This window comes from Pelophylax lessonae (genome assembly GCF_965119305.1).
Source record: "Pelophylax lessonae genome assembly, chromosome: 1".
NCBI classification, from domain to species: Eukaryota; Metazoa; Chordata; class Amphibia; order Anura; family Ranidae; genus Pelophylax; species Pelophylax lessonae.
In genome coordinates, this window is record NC_138768.1 from 754946251 (window position 1) to 754964069 (window position 17819).

Consider the following 17819-nt stretch of genomic DNA (forward strand, 5'->3'; position numbering starts at 1 on the left):
CTACAGTGGAGCCACAGAATCTTCTCCTTTTACACTCAATTAAGAAAAAAGCTCCACATAGTGTAAAGCTGTATAAAAGCTTACATTTATTAAAAGTCAGAACACTTACAGAGCTAATATGTATAAAGCATTTGTCTCAAAATCATCCTAGGATCCAAATTACCACGCAGTAGCACCTTGGCAGGAGACCCGACGCGTTTCGTCTGAACAGACATCCTCTGGAGTTTAAATTTGTTTTAACACTTTTTTTCATTTTGTTTTTTCATTTACCTTTATTGCTATCACAATATCCCTTGTGAATACTTGGGCAGGGACAGGTAGTGATGAAATCCTTGTCATTTCCTGCTTCGTTTATCATAGAGGAAAGGGAGGAATGGATGTTCCTCTTTCTCCTCTGTGCGCAGCCAACCCACGCTCCACGGTGGAATGGGAAAGCTCAACAATGGAGGCAGGAGGTGATGTGGGGGGGGTCTCTTCTGCGCCCTGTAAAAGTGATAGGGAGGCTGTAGAGCCGCTTGGATCACTTTTACTGGAAAGCAGATCGTCAGTTGAAAAATTTAATACCAGGATCAGCCCTGATCCTGTGTAACCACGTGCTCACAAAGCTGTATATATACTGCCTAAGGACAGCAAGTGGTTAATAAACCATTCAAAGTGAAAAAAGCTTCACCTTATTTACTGTCATTTACTTTGTCAAATGAGCAGTCTCTATTCCTTTAGTAAATTAATCTACTTGTGTACATCTCTGGTTCTTAACCAGGGGTATGTATTGAAGGGAATACTTCTGATGGATTCGGAGGTTATTTTCTCTTCCTATTTTAAAATAAATGTATGCCATTTAGGTATTTAAAATATAATAGATTGTTTGGAATCAAACACATCATTGGGGGTATTCATAATGTGCCTGCATAATGCATTTCTATAGGGCGAGCTCCAATCATCTCTGGCCTCAAGACACAACCGCATAGAGGTCTATGGGGCACTAATGCGTAGGCACGGTCAGAACGATGCACCACAAACAAACATCAAAACCTAGGAATGAGGTAAGTATGCATCCGTGGAGAGGAAGGTGGGTAAAGTTAGGTCATGGGAAGGGGCCTTTAAAAAGCATTTATCCTTTAATAAAATTGAGAAACACTAACCCACAGTACATTGCATTCACTATAATGTAACAACCAATACAGCTGATTACTCAAGGTTAAAATCTAATCTACGTATTTAATACATGTTCAGAAGAAGAAGGAAATATTTACAACACTTTAATGTCTTCTTATCTTCACAAAAGTTGACCATATGCTGTGTCTTAAAGTATATGTCCAGCAAGACATTTTTTTTTTCTTTTTTTTAATATAATGTGGCAATAGAAAAAATTGAACCCTATCAGGTTTGTACTGCTATCTTGGGCTCTGTTGCAGAAATGTATTTTTACTTACTGTCCCTGTTTCAACAGACAGAAAGTGATAGAAGATCTCTAATAGCAACACAGACAGAATTAAAAAGATTTATTTATTTTTTCAATACAGTAAGAGAAGGTTAGAACCACTTTTAACTTTTTTTTATTGCTGTCAATGTAGTTTTTATAGGTTTTCCCTTACTTCCTGACTGGTAAAAGGGTTGTTTCCGTAACAGTAAGTGATGGGGAAATCTCGTTAATGGATAGCAGTAAAAACCTAGCGCGGGTTAGTCTCTCTTGCTACTCTCTTGCTACTGTACGCAAAACAAAACATTCTTGGCTGGACATACATTTCGACTGTTTTGCAGTTTATTGTTACACACGTTATATTTTGAGTTTTTTTTAACCTCAAAGCTAAACTTTAGGTAGATATAAAATACACTAATTAATACAGCTCTGCAATCACTAATACATGATTAAATGTATTTTTTATGCGGGGTGAATATGTGAGTTTGACCTCGTATTAGGCTTTTGGAGTCCCTGTACAAAGTGTGAAAGGAAGAATCAGTACCAGAATCCAATCAGCTTATGTGCTGGCAAGTAGTATGCTGATAGGAGCAGAAAGCAGAGTGACAGGGGGATGAGCTCATCACTGAGCTGCTTCTCCTTTCTGGTAACAGGCTAGGGTAGATCCAGAACAACCTGGGTTCATAGTCAGTTGCTAATGTTCATCAGACTGAGGACATCTACTGGCAGAAAAATATTACTGCAGGAAACCACTTAGACGCTTTGAAATGCCCAGGGGGGGGCTTAAAGGATTGGCAGTTGCTGTCACAGTGGTCACATGATCAGAAGCTGGTCCCGCTGGCTACTGACTGTTAGCCCAGACTGAGAGCTGGTCTTTGACAGCTTGGTCTTTGTACTGAGAGTGCACAGCCAACACGCTCTCAGCACATAAACATTGCCCACCCGGAGACGCATATGTGCGGTGTGTGGGTATTGAAGCCCACCCTTTTGATGGCACACGTAAGTATTGGGTGGTCCTAAAAGGGGTTTACATAGTGCAAAATATAAAATACCAATTGCTCACCTATGCAAAAATGCACCAGTATTTGCACCCATGTGAAGATAGTTCTCTTTGCAAAGCAAATGCTTACTTAACTCAATAAATAGGAACAAATCTCAATTCGATCACCCAAATCATTCTATTCCTTACATATGATTGGGTTAACCTTAAGATCCTGTCACACAAATTGTTAAAATAATGTGTGTTACCTGTAAAAAGAAGACAAAATGCACATTCGGCACGGCCACTTTTTTATTTTCTATTTATTTTTCTCCCACGTTTTGTCATTCCTTCACTTTTGTGTGTGTTTTTGTCAAGGATGAAGGGTGTGAGTCCTCGGGCTTTACCCTGACGTCTAGGGGGAGGATGTGTGGCCCTCAGGTTCCTTCCTCCCCTGCCTCAACCAAGTATTCGGGGTCGGCTTTGACTGACCTAGAAGAACGGGGTCTGCCAGGCCTTCTGGCTAGGTGGACCATTTAAACCTTTGTCCCTGTCAGGAACCTTGTGCCCTGGAGGATCAGGGTAGAGGTCCTATCCCTTCGGGGGGGGGGGGGGGCTAAAAGCACACCCTTAAGTGCACTTTTTAGTGTGTGGTCACATGCATGTTTTTTTGTACGTACACTACGGGTTTTTTCGTTCTAGGTTTTGCACCACCGCGGACTAAAAAAAAAAAAAAAGAAGGCAGAAAATATCTACCTTTCCTGCTGCCAGCACTACCAAACACTGGCCCCTCAAAGTCTGCTGGAAAATGTCAATCCACTGACTCCCCTGCAGCTTTTACTGGTTCCTTCCTCTTGTCTCATATCATTACTATATCCTACAAGATAAATGAGACCAAGGACACAGGGCAAAGTTTTTGTTCTCCTTTTAGGGCTCATGTACAGGGACACATTTGGACACACAGTGAAGAATTCCATAAATTTCTGAGCTCAGGAGTCCCAGGCCAAGTTGGCATATAACCACATCCAGCAGCCTGTATAAATCAATGACGGGCCATCAGATGCCACAGCTGTACTCTTGTAACTGCACATCTGATTGGTCAAAAGCATACAGGGACAGATGAGCAGCCCTGGACACGAGCCACTCAGATGTGCAATTACAGGTGTGCAGTCATGGCATCTGAAAGCCTGTCATTGATTTGTACAGGCTGCTGGCTCTGGACAAAACCAAAAACACCATCCAGCGCTCAATCTCAGGACTTCCCCAAACAACAGAACTGTAATCGGCAATGGGAGGACCTTCCAAACATTGCAAAAATGTACACAGGAGGCAAAGGTGTGTGCAGCCTATTGCATTAGGGTGTGCACCTCAAAGCTCAAACACATATGGATGTGTGACATATTTACTGGACTCTTCCATCCTGAAACAATGGGGAGTAAGGGGTCCTGGGCAGCAGAAAAAAGAGAAACAGGGACAGGAGGGGTGTTGGGGGTGCCATATATTGGTACTGATCCCCTGTATTTTCTTTCTGTGGCAGCTAAATGTTGACGAGAGGGAGAAGAGGAGAAGCCTACTTTCAGCTGCTGCAGGAGGAAAATACAGATCGGTTCCTTTAAATTCCACCTCCGCCTCCTCTCCTATGCAGGTTCTGGGGGTCAGCAAAGAAGGATCATGGTTTACCTGTCACTTGCATGCGATAGACAGGTAGATCGCAATTGATAGGTTGCCAACCCCTGAATTAGGGTGTGCCCAGGAAAACCCGGCACACCCCCTGTGCACACCTATAATAAGAGGGTGCAAGCTCCTAGTGCATCACCAAAAAGAACCATTTTCTGAAATCATATAACAGTATTATATTCACAAAAGTAGCAATAAATCAGACTTGTCATGTTCAATGCTCCAACTGGGGAGGCGGATGATCCTACAGCCACATGGTGGAAAGGCTTACGCGTTTCAGGGGACAGAGCTCTGAGGAAGGGGGTCTGTCCCCGGAAACATATAAGCCTTTCCCCAGTGTGGCCGTAGAGTCACCCGCCTCACCAGTTGGAGCATTGAACACGACAAGCCTGATTTTATTGCTACTTTTGTGAATATAATTACTGTTATGTGATTTCAATAAATGGGTATTTTTTGGTAATGCACTAGGCGTTTGCGCCCTCTAGTGTACATTTTTTCAGAGGCTGCTGGCTCTGGCTGCATGCCAACACCTGTGACTCCAAGGAGTAAAAGTACACTGAATTCTTGAGCTTTATGCGTAAATGTGATCCTGTGCATGAACCCTTACAGGTAAGAGGGGTCATTGTAATAATTTTGCATGAAAGGGTTTCTTTCATTTCTAAGTGAGCATTTCCTTGGTTCTTTAGTAAACCAACTTTATAATGGGTATGTCTAGCAGGGCCTAAGAAAAAAGCATGGCTGTTAACTTACACAAATATACTACTGTACATCTTAGCTGCATAGCAGGAATACTCAGCAGATGTTTTCATTGTGATATAAAAACTATGTTTGGAAAGATGCCAGAGTATCTAGGATGTACTGATTAGTTGATAAAAACAAAACAGATACACAGTGATTAAAAAAAGAAAAAAAGACTTTATGAGTGAACACATTTTGTTTTTTTTGTCAATCGTTTGCTAAAAAGAGTATTTATAACTTAGAAATTTCCACATACCATTGTTTTGCATGTAGCATTTTGCATTTATCTTTGTTATTATTAGGTAACATGCTTGTGTTGTGTGTTTTTTCAGTAAAGTGTGCCAGATGTTTTTCACACTTCGTTTGCCACACAAGAATGTGAAAGTCCGTTCAAACATTCCTGCTTGAGGAATCTAAGGTTAACATTATTATTACTTTGTTATTATCGTTGTTGTTGATGTTCAATCGCCTCTGCTTGTATTTAGTTTAAAACAAAGATGAATAGGAACCCCTGGTGCCCGCTTGTGGACCTCCTTTGATCATAGAATCTGATTAGGGGTCACAGTTAAAAAAAATAAAAATAAAATATAAGAATTATAAAAACATAAAAACTCTCTAAATCTGATATATGTGTGCTGTTTGTCACTTTTCGGGACAGTTATTGCATTTTTTTTTTCTTTTTTAACGAATCGACTGGACAGTAACATTTCTTGGCTACATTGCTTTAAATGTGCTTTCATTAAAAAAAAAAAAAAATGATTTTATCATAAAAATATTTTGGTTGATAAAAACTGGTCAAAATATATGAAGTGCGTGACTTGATTGCAACAAATGAATACACATAAAATATATGTATGTGAAAAAAAAAGTATATGCTACAAAGACGCTTTGTTCTACTATGGAACTTAGCGGCCAAGCGGTCAATGTTTGGTTATTATTTTTTAGCTGGTGTGGTTCTTTTACTTGAGTCACACAGCTATCTAACCACCATAAAACATAGACATGTATGTGTATGCGAAGTACGTGTTTATTTCTGAGACGCTGTGGACAAATAAAGGGTAGCAAATACCGTTAGAAAATGTTGAACAAAACAACATAAAAATTTAAAGGAACCAAAAACTTTGTTTTAACACTGCCTAAAAAATTCTAAAATTATTTTCAATTTCTGCTCTTATGTTGTCTGTCCACTACTGCATTTATGTTGGGGGAAAACAAGTGTTCGTTGGATCAGTTTAGCATAACTGTAGATTACAAATTATGCAGTAAAGACTCTACATATTCCATTAAAATATACTGGGGTTAGTATATTAAAGGGGTAGAGAATATTCACTTAGGAAAGTGAATTCTTACCTAGGTGAATGAATAAAATTCCGCTGTATTCACTTTAAATACCCGGACATGTGCAAGGGGGAAAAAAAACTGGATTTTTGCTGTATATAACTGGATGATAAGTAAGTGAGTAAATGTAAAGTAAAAAAAAAAAAAAAAAAATCATCAGAATGTCACTCCGAACAGCTTACACTCCTCTGCCCCTACTCTCACACACATTAAGTTGGAAGTCAGTTAACATACTGGCAAGTTATTGGTTAGTGGTAAGAAATCCAGATGTGGGGTAAAAGAAGAAAAAAACTCTGAAAGAACATTGGGCACCTATGGGTCCCACTTTTGCGCCCTTCTAACATGCAATGTTCCACCAATTCCTGGCAGTGTTAAAGTCTTATTGCTGAATGTTCAAAATAATAAAGCAATAAATAATCAATAAATAATGACTGTGGGATACCGTGATGACTCTAAAAGTGCACGTGCTTGAGTGATAAATAAACTATATGAAATTGCTTTACATATAGATTTACCACACAAAAAATTACAATATATTAAATAAATATAATAAATATAATAAATATATGTGAAAGTCCAGTAAAAATGAGTCCATAAAGTGAATACAAAAAGTGAATACAAATAGTATGTGCAAAAACGTGCTCAGAGACTCTCAGTGCGAGGATAATGTGCTGCGTGCCGGTGATCCTTGGGTTCTCACACTCTGTGCCCAGGGGTAAGGTAGCGCACTTACCGGAAGGTGTGGATTCCAATGGCGTACGCCAAAAGGAATCGAAAACGCTTTTGTCTGCTACTCCTGTGTCTGGATAGGTGGGTGGACGATCTCCTTATGGATATGGATGAGCATTCAGCATGGAAGAAAGAAGGTAGAAGCTCCTCATAGTGTAAAAAGGTTTTTCCTTTTATTAAACTTCAACTTCATAAAATCACATCAATCTTCATATACAGCATCCAAAGAACAAATCCATAAAAAACCCCCGATCGGTACTGCAGACTTAAAAGCACTCCAAATGTGGTAAAAACACTCCAGATGTAAACGTAGGTGACACAGCAAAAAACAAACAAGGTCGACCCAAAATGACTGCAGGGTCAATGTGAAATGGAAGCCGCTCTTAGAGCTCCTATGGTGCCTCGCGGCTAGAGTACCACATAGGACGCTAGCTGTGCCCGCTGACTCGCGCCGAACCCGGAAGTCGGAATCTCGGCGTGCGGTCCAGCTACTGACTCAGAGCGAGGCAACGTGCGTGCCAACTTGACGCGTTTCGTCAGAGTATGACGTCTTCGGAAAGGCCACTTGGATTTGTTCTTTGGATGCTGTATATGAAGATTGATGTGATTTTATGAAGTTGAAGTTTAATAAAAGGAAAAACCTTTTTACACTATGAGGAGCTTCTACCTTCTTTCTTCAATGCTGAATGCTCATCCATATCCATAAGGAGATCGTCCACCCACCTATCCAGACACAGGAGCAGCAGACAAAAGCGTTTTCGATTCCTTTTGGCGTACGCCATTGGAATCCACACCTTCCGGTAAGTGCGCTACCTTACCCCTGGGCACAGAGTGTGAGAACCCAAGGATCACCGGCACGCAGCACTTTATCCTCGCACTGAGAGTCTCTGAGCACGTTTTTGCACATACTATTTGTATTCACTTTTTGTATTCACTTTATGGACTCATTTTTACTGGACTTTCACATATATTTATTATATTTATTTAATATATTGTAATTTTTTGTGTGGTAAATCTATATGTAAAGCAATTTCATATAGTTTATTTATCACTCAAGCACGTGCACTTTTAGAGTCATCACGGTATCCCACAGTCATTATTTATTGATTATTTATTGCTTTATTATTTTGAACATTCAGCAATAAGGTATTACATGAGCATTGTTTACAAGATTGCACTTGCACTTTTATTTTATACTGTCACAGAATATTACCAGGGTAGCGCAGTCTTTTCTATATCCATTACTTACCCATGAGATCACTACTATAGTAGTGTTCTTGAATTACTTGCTGCTTCCCAATATACTATATAAAAAAATTCCTAGGCGCGAGTATATCACCGTTCTTCAGTGTTAAAGTCTGCCTGTCCCTTCCTGCTTACTATAGTTTCCTATTGGCCATTAAGACATCCCATCATAGTGATGGGCCAATAGGAATATGTAAGAGGCGAGAAGGATCGGGTAAGCTCCAACACTACGTTTAGGTGTCAGTGCTTTGAAATGGCAGAGCAGCCCGGCAGTTGGGGCTTGGATGCTTATGCAGGTATGTGCAGGTACCGTTAGGTGCCTGCACTTTATATCCACTTACTGACCACCCCATAGCAGATTTACTGCTACAGGGCGGCTCTCCTGTGTGAAATCACATATATATAAGTAATTCTGCACTTCCTCCTACAGTGGGTGCACACCCGCCACTGGCGGGCTGCTTTTGCTGTGATTATTCAGATCAAAAGCCGATCTGCGGGTGCCGGGCACTGGATGTCCACCGGCACCCACCAATCATTGGAAAGAGACTCAGAACTGAGATCTGCCTATGTAAACAAGGCAGATCTCCTTTCTGACAGAGGAGAAGGGATGGATTTTGTGTCCCTGCAAAGCAGGGAATAAAATCCATCACTTTCCTGAGTAAAAGCAGCACACACGAAACAAAAACTGGTTAGGCATACAGTTAACTCTTTGATCACCCTAGATGTTTAACCCCTTCCCAGCCAGTGTCATTAGTACAGTGACAGTGCATGCTTTTAGCACTGATCACTGTATTAGTGTCACTGGTTTCTGCAAAGTGTCAAAAGTGTCAGTTAGTGTCAAACTGTCTGCTGCAATATCGCAGTCCGCTATAAGTCACTGATCGCCGCCATTACTAGTAAAAAAACATAAATAAATACAAATTCCAGTAAAAAATCCCATACATTGTAGATATTATATCAATATACACCGATTGAGATTTTTTTTTTAACCAAAAATATGTAGCAGAATACATATTGGCCTACATTTGTAAAGAAATTAGATGTTTTTTTTTTTTGTTTTGTTTTGTTTATAGCGCAAACAATAAAAAATAAAGGAGTGGTGTTAAATTAACCACCAAAAGAAAGCTTTATTTGTGGAAAAAAATTCCAAACATTTTTTTGGGTACAGCGTTGCATGGCCGTGCAATTGTCAGCTAAAGTAACGCAGTGCTGTATCACAAAAAATGGCCTGGTCATGAAGAGGGTAAATCTTCCGGAGGTCAAGTGGATATCTGATAAGGTTTTTTTCTTTAGTGATTTCTTTAAATTAATTGTAAACATCCGAAAAAAACACTCTACGGATATTTTGTATGCTGAGGTTTTCCCCTCACATTCTTTATAAAGCAACAAAAAGCGCTGCAAAAATGTTATCACATAAAAAAAAAAAAAAACATATTTAAATGTTGTATGGCCAACTCAACAAAAAAAAAAATCAGAAATATAAATCATCCTCTTATAACAGCTAATATATTTTCACCCTCATTTATCAGATTTGAATTATAGATCCTATGAAAGTATGCTGTGTCACATCAAACTGACAGCTACGCCTATACAGCTATACTACTCCGCATAGTGATACTTTACATAATATAACATGATGATATGTTGCATTAAAATGTTATATTATGATGCACCATAGAATAATGCATATGATAAATAAAGACAATTGTATCATTAAATAGGTAGTCCGTAATCGACATTAATATTATTATTACTATTATTATACAGGATTTATATAGCGCCGACAGTTTGCGCAGCGCTTGATTAATATGCTCTAGAATGTTTATTTTACCATGATTTTAGAAAACAATCATCAATTGATAGCTTTTGTGACACATTTCTTATCAGTATGTGTCATCAGTAATATATTAATGCTTGCCAATATTTGTTTTGAAAAAGATACAAGAGATGCAAGAATCCCCATCATAGTCATTAGTCATAGACGTGTATGTGGTAGTGATGGGACATTATGGAAGTTTGTAGGATCAACTCTGAAAATCTGTGTTCTCTTGGAACAGTCATGGTCACAGTATTCAACACAAAGGAACGAATAAACTGCTGATATATTGTAGTGGTTTCCAAGGGGTGAGAACTCCCTAGCTTTATTAATGTGAAGGTGGGGTAGGATGTAGATCATTAGGGCTCATGCAAACCGCATCTCAAAGAAGCTCCTATAGGCTTTTGAGGTTTTGAGCTCTCATTTTTTCCTGCCTGGAAATTCCCCTTCATGTTAGCCAATGGGTCCATGCACACTATGGCTTTTTCCAGGAGTTTGCAGGCATGTGCTCTTTCTGGCAGAAAAAAAGAAGCTTTAGAGCAAAAAAGACGCCTAAGTGGCCAAAAACACACGAAAAAAGGAAAAATGAGCAGAGAGAGGGGGTTTGTGAAAAAAATGCTTATGCTCAAAAAAGCTCAAATAAGCTCAATATAAATGTGCAAAAGAGCACAAAAAACTCAAGCTTCTTTAGGCCTTTAGGCAGAGAAATACAAGCTCAAATACCCGTAAAAAGTTTTTTTTTTTTCTTTTGCGCTGCATTAGAATCTCAATCTTGTTTATGTAATGAAATCTGTGAGAAAACACCATCTTTACAAATAAATGCTCTTTATTGAATTAACAATATGTAGGTGCCTGCCAAAATAATAAAAACAATTACTAACTGCTTACAAACTAATGCGCAAAATAGCCATAAATCTTGTTTGATGGTAAATATGTTTTCTCAGTATGCAGAGTTTAATTTATACCATTGTGCAAAGAACAATGATGTACCATAGTCATTAAAGTTTGAATTTCTGGTTGGGTGAATTCGGTCTAAAAAGAGATGATTTCTAATTAGTTGAGCTTTCGCTGTTATCTGCCCAGTAATTACCTACTAGATTCAGGGAGGCAGTGCAACAATGGTGTGCAAAGCATTGGAATCAACAACAACCAATCAGATTTCTGATCTGGCTTCATTAAATAGAACTGTGAATGGTTGTGATGGGTCACCTCATCTTACAAATCATCCTTAAATTTTACACTGCTGTATAGATTAAGTAGCTGCAGTATCTATAGAATTACACTGCCTTACAGAATAATTTCTAATACTAACAGTATATATAGAATTACACTGCCTTACAGAATAATTACTAATACTAACAGTATATATAGAATTACACTGCCTTACAGAATAATTACTAATACTAACAGTATATATAGAATTACAACGCCTTACAGAATAATTACTAAGAGTATCTATAGAAGTACACTGCATTACAGAATAATTACTAATAGTATCTATAGAAGTACACTGCCTTACAGAATAATTACTAAGATTATCTATAGAATTACACTGCCTTACAGAAAAATTACTAAGATATCTATAGAATTACATTGCATTAGAGGATAATTACTAAGAATATCTATAGAAGTACACTGCATTACAGAATAATTACTAAGAGTATCTATAGAAGTACACTGCATTACAGAATAATTACTAACAGTATCTATAGAATTACACTGCCTTACAGAATATTTACTAATACTAACAGTATCTATAGAATTACATTGCATTAGAGAATAATTAGTAAGAGTATCTATAGAATTACACTGCCTTACAGAATATTTACTAATACTAACAGTATCTATAGAATTACATTGCATTAGAGAATAATTACTAACAGTATCTATAGAATTACATTGCATTAGAGAATAATTACTAAGAGTATCTATAGAAGTACACTGCCTTACAGAATAATTACCAATAGTACTATCTATAAAATATGAATGTGTAGGGAAAGCCATATTCTGATACTGCAATGACAATTGATTTCAAAATAATCCATTCCTGCTATACTTTTTGATCATTCACCAAAGAAGAATGTGGCACTAATGTGGTCAGGATGTCCAAATATTTTTTATAAAAACGAATAATATCAAATGATATTCAATTCCTATGATATTCAAATAATTCAAATGATATTAACTCTACTTATGCTTTGCTAGGCCAGTTGTGCACACTACAGCAGGGAAGATGTTTATATGCAGTTTATTTGCTCAGCTTTAGGGCTCTTTCTCTGTAGCAAAATCGTGGTAAAAACGCATATGCATTTTTACTGCGATTTAGCCGTGTTTCTGATGCGTTTCCTGTGTGTTTCTTGTGCGTTTTAGGGTTGCCTGCACCTGTGAAAAATGGACATGGGATCAAAAACACGGCAAAAATGCGAATCGCTGTGCCTTTTTAGCGCAAATTTTCTATTCATTTCAGTTGGAAGCTGCGTTTTTGGTGCAGTTTTCAAAAACACACTAAAGATGCAGCATGCAAGACTTTTCAAAGCACACTGCACTTGTAGCGCAGTGGTGGGAAGAGTCCCATAGGATATAAAGGGAAAATTTTTCTTGCAAGGTAAAAACGCAGAAAAAAACGTATTCGTGTGAATCGGCCCTTAGTTTTGAAATGCAGAATTCAATTAAACATCCTTTTGCAGGATTTTAGACGTTAGACTATGTGCTTAAAAATATCATGGCATTCTTTGCATGATATCAGTGCAGTATAATTGCAATATTCGAAGGCTAGCTTCATGAAACTGAATTAATTAAGGTTGATTAATTAAAGAAACAAAACAAATGTTCACTAAGCTTAGTAAATAATGTGAAACTGTGTTCACTTCAGTTTCCATTTGTGTGTTTTTTTTCTATTTGCCTTGCATTTGTTTGGGCCTAAAGTGAACCCAGCTTCGCTGTATTTACTAAACTCCATGAACTTATACATTGTAATGTGAGCGCTCTCTACTCCTTTAGTAAATCAATCCCACTGACTACAAAATCACACACATCACTTTACAATTGTTATAACAAAATGTGAAGTGCTTACAGCTGATTTGTGACAATCAGAAAATTCCCCAATCAGAAATTGTGGGATTTAGAAAACAAACTGCTTTGTGTGTTTCGTGGCAATTGTTAAATGTATGAAAACTGCGCAAAAATGTGGCTCTTCCCATTGTTCTTCCCATCCATTCCCATCATTCCCATCCTCTTTCTCTTTGTATTGTATTTCTAGAAATACACTGCTTGTAAAACACTCGGAAATATCTTTTTCACTTTTGCTGCCAAATTGGAATAATACCTATTTTTATTTGTTACATGTATCAATTCACATAACTTGTTTAAAAATTGCTGCTTACCTTTTACTTGCTTAAAACGCCTATCTAGGTTTCCCCTTCTATGCAATATTGAGGAAGGGGCTGGGCAGTTATGTTTACCATAATTAACCCTGTCTGTACTATGCTGACAGAACTCATTATCAGTGGTACACGAGACATGCACCCTGTCTGTAATAACACAGGGTTAAAAATCTCAAGGCTTGGGTTGTACATGGTATGGAACGTACTTAAAAAAAAAAAACACTGTTCCTCAGTCTGTTGCCCAATTGCACTTTGCAGGCTTCTCTGAAAAACTTCAAGGTGCCTATAGCCTCCTATTTATTAACATGCTCCAAAGAAACAATTCACTTGGAAATACACTTTGAGATGATGGAATAAAAAACAGAAAGGCTTATATCCTACAAAACAGTCATAGACCTCTATAGACACAAAGAGGCCATTGACCTGGTAGTAAATGCAACATTACTTTAAATTCTTTAAATTAATTCTTTAAATATTTCAAAATGTTCTTTTCTGGAGTAAAATATAGTTACAGTGGGCCCAGTTTCTTTGGAAACACTTATACCTTGTCAGTTCATATACCCTGTTAATAATTCGTCATAGACTTTGCTGTACTGGCTTGGTAAAAAATAAAAAAACGACTTATGCAGCTGCCAATATATATTGGTGAGTGATTATTATTACAATAAAAAAAAAATGGACTTTCTCCCGTAAGCACTTAAAGAGCAAATAAAAATCCAATAAAACTACAGAAATGTAAATGCCTACTGGATAGTCAAAGCTGAAACAAACATTCCTGGATCATGTAACATAGTATGTTTTTTGGCTGGCTACAAGGGGGAGACAACCAGGTAATTTAACATGAAAATCATGAAAGCACTAGAAATGTGGAGGAGAGTACATAACAAATAAGCCCGTTTTGAACTGGACTGGCCTCTTTATTTTAGCTATAGCTATGGCATCAAATATTAATATAGCCATATGATTGGAGGGCTTCATATAAACGTCCATCTGAATATTGTTTATGAAACTTGGTGAAGGTTCGGTATATTTCATATTGATGACCAGGAGACAAGCAGACAATCATACAGTGATCACAATCAGGATAGGTCTCCTTGCCCCTTTATATATTATAATAAGAATAACTAGTGGTACAGTAAAGGATCATTTGGTTCAGAAATCTGTCTCTTTACTAAACAGTTGTAGCAATAAGTGGCTTTAAAACAGAAAAGTTTTACCAGACAATGCAGAGATGCGGTGTTGCCAGGCTGGAGGTCCCCTTCTGTTGGTATAATCAGAGACATAACGTGGGTGCTGGTAGACCCTCAGAGCGGATGCCTTGAGCAGTGAAAATGATGGTCGTCTGGTAGGGTCTTGATGTGTGGAGGAGGGGGCAAAGGAGGAACAGTTCAGACAGATGTGTCATATGTGCTGCGTGATAACTACAAGTACATATCCGCTTCCTGTCCCACAGCAGTAGTAACAGCAACAAGGTGTTAGCTGAACGAGGAGTACTGGTGACAAGAATCTACGCCAAAAATGAAAAGATATCACCAACATGAAACCAAAAACAAGAGGATGCTTACTGCCTTATCCCCTTTTATATATATATATATATGTGCTTTAGCGATGTTACTGCTAGACTAACTAGACTAGAAACTAAGAGTAAACTTTCTTATTAAAGATATTCTTGTCTTACGAATTATTTTAATTGATTTTAAATTTAGGAAAGAATTTTACAGATACTTTTCTAAGGGGATTCACTCAGATAAATTAGCAAAGAAAGTGAAAAAAAAATTAGTGGTCATACAAAATGTAGATAAAAATCATTTAAAAGATGCAGCCAATTTAAAGGGAGTTTGGAGCCAAATTATAGAAAAGCTTGCATAAAAATAAAGTGATTGATCATAAAGTGTTTTTTTTTTTAAAAACCATACATGTTATACTTACCTCCTCTGTAAGGTGGTTTTGCACAGGGGAGCCCGGATTCTCCTCTTCTCTCATCCCTCTTCGCTGCTCCTGGTCCCTCACTCCTGTCAAGTGTCCCCACAGCAAGCAGCTTCCTACGGGGGGCACCCGAGCCAAGCTGCAGCTCCGTGTGTCCATTCAGACACAGAGCTACCATTCGGCCCCGCCCCCTCTCTCCCTCCTGATTGGCCAACAAACTTTGATTGACAGCAGCGGGAGCCAATGACGTCGCTGCTGTGTATCAGCCAATAAAGAGGGAGATGGCCGAGGAAATCATGGACATCGCTGGATAGAGATGGGGCTCAGGTAAGTATTAGGGGGTGCTGGGGCAGCTGCTACACATAGAAGGATTTTTATCTTAATGCATAGAATGCATTAAGATAAATAAAACCTTCTGAGTTTACAAATCCTTTAAGGTTTAAAGTGTTATCTGAAACCAAAACTTTTCCCTGGTGCCTTCATGGCAGTATACATGTGATAGAAGCCCCGCCTACTTTCGCCCACAGGACCAGTGCATAGCTACAAAGACTTAACACCCACACGACAGGCCATTCCCAGTGATGAGCTTAGTAGTCCTCCCTGCAGCTGTCTTTGGCATGAAGCCAGTAACCTACTCTTATGATAGGATTTGCTGAAGCTTCCCGCCTAGGTAGCTAGTTATTGATCTATTACATGTATGCTACCATGAAGACACCAAGAAAACAGAAAATTGTATCATACTTACCGTAATTTTGTTTTCCTGGTGCCTAGCCATGGCAGCATACTGAACCCACCCAGTTCGTCCCTAGCAATGTACAAGGAATGGGCTGTTGTGTGGGTGTTAACTCTTATAGCTATGCACTAGTCCTGTGGGTGTAGGTAGGTGGGGCTACTATCACGTGTATGCTGCCATGGATAGGCACCAGGAAAAGAAAATGATGGTAAGTATGATACAATTTTAATTTTTTATTTTTTGTGCTAAAGTATATCTAAATCAATATTTTTTTTAATGATAGCATATAAGCTTAAAAATGAAGCATATAAGCATACAATTCCTGCTGCTTGCTTTTTTTTGTCATCTGTGTCCTAGTGGGGAGTCTTCTCTTATCTTCCTGTCACCTTGACACAGCCAGAAGTGAGAGGAAATCTCTCCAAAGTAAAGGAAATCCCTTCATAAGATGACCATACATGCAGGGCTGCTGTTAGAAATCATGGAGCTCCATTCAGGCTACCCAACTGAATCTCACCATCCCTTCCCCTGAGAGAATCAAAACAAAGTATTTGTGAAAAATACACTAAAATAACTATTAGCGCCGGTTCACATATGAGCGACGCTACTTGCAGGGGCGACCTCCGAGATCGCGGTGCGAGCAGCGCGCCGCGACCTCGGAGCGGCCGCCATGGACTTCATAACATTGAAGTCTATGGCGGTCGCCTCCTGGTCGCCCCAAAGAAGCTCCGGACCCTTTTTCTAGGTCGGAGCGACTTGTGTCGCTCCTATTAGAACGGGTCCGCAGCTTTCCTATGGGAGGCGACCTGCGGCGACCTGTGAGGCGACCAGGTCGCCTCACAGGTCGCCCTAGTGTGAACCGGGGCTAAGCAGACACAAACATAACATAACTTACAAAATGTATTTATTTAATAAATTTATTTATTACAGGTACTTATATAACATTATTAATTTAAACAGCACTTTATGTAAATTTTGTACATTCACATCAGATATTTACATCAGTCCCTGCTCTCAGGGAGCTTACAATCTAAGGTCCCCCTAAATCACATTCATACATACACATACCTATTTAGACAGAAGACAATTACCCTACCAGCATGTATTTTTCCTTCTAAATCTAATAGATCAAACTGTATTGAGTTAATAAGTAAAGCTCTGTGTGTGAATGAGGTATTGGGGCTCATTCACATGGCACTGTGGCCTGTAAAGTGTAGATCAGGGATCATCAAACTACAGCCCTCCAGCTATTGCAGAACTACAACTCCCATGAGGCACTGTAAACCTCTGACATTCACAGACATGACTAGCATGATGGAAATTGTAGTTCCTGAACAACTGGAGGGCCATCGTTTTGAGACCCCTGGTGTAGATCATCGTTTGTTTATGTGCCTGGAGCTGTGTGCCAGATGTTCAGTTACTCACTGGCTCTGTTGAATGACATCTGGCAAAAAAAACCTATACAAGCATCGTGTAAGAACAATGCCCTTTTGGATGAAACGCGTCGGGACGTGGCATTTGGCATTGATGTCTCGCTGCTGTGCAATTCTGGGTCACCAGCAAAAGCCTATGTAAGTTTTTATCATTTTATTTTGCACTTGCTGTGTATTCTTTTTATGGAGTAAACCCTACTACACTATGAATATACTTTTGGGCTCTGGGTGAGCTTAATTACTCCCAGTAGGATCCCAATATGAATGATTGGCAGAAGTGATCCACTGCGTGATTTCCAGAGGGACCTCCATATGTGTTTGAGGCTTATTTGCTGCTGTAACGGCAGGTGCTATATCCGGTGAGTTTGCAATTTTTTAATTGGTGGCGGTACATTTGATTGGACA

The 17819-nt window shown here is 38.8% G+C and overlaps 1 protein-coding gene across 1 annotated transcript in view; it reads right to left on the bottom strand.

Moving 5' to 3' along the window:
* RHOH (ras homolog family member H) overlaps positions 1 to 14736 on the bottom strand; it is a 71021-nt gene extending 56285 nt beyond the window's left edge. The window contains exon 1 of the mRNA XM_082243220.1: positions 14543 to 14736. The gene's annotated coding sequence lies outside the window, so the exon portion shown is untranslated. The remainder of the gene's footprint in view (positions 1 to 14542) is intronic.
* Positions 14737 to 17819: the final 3083 nt, after the last annotated feature.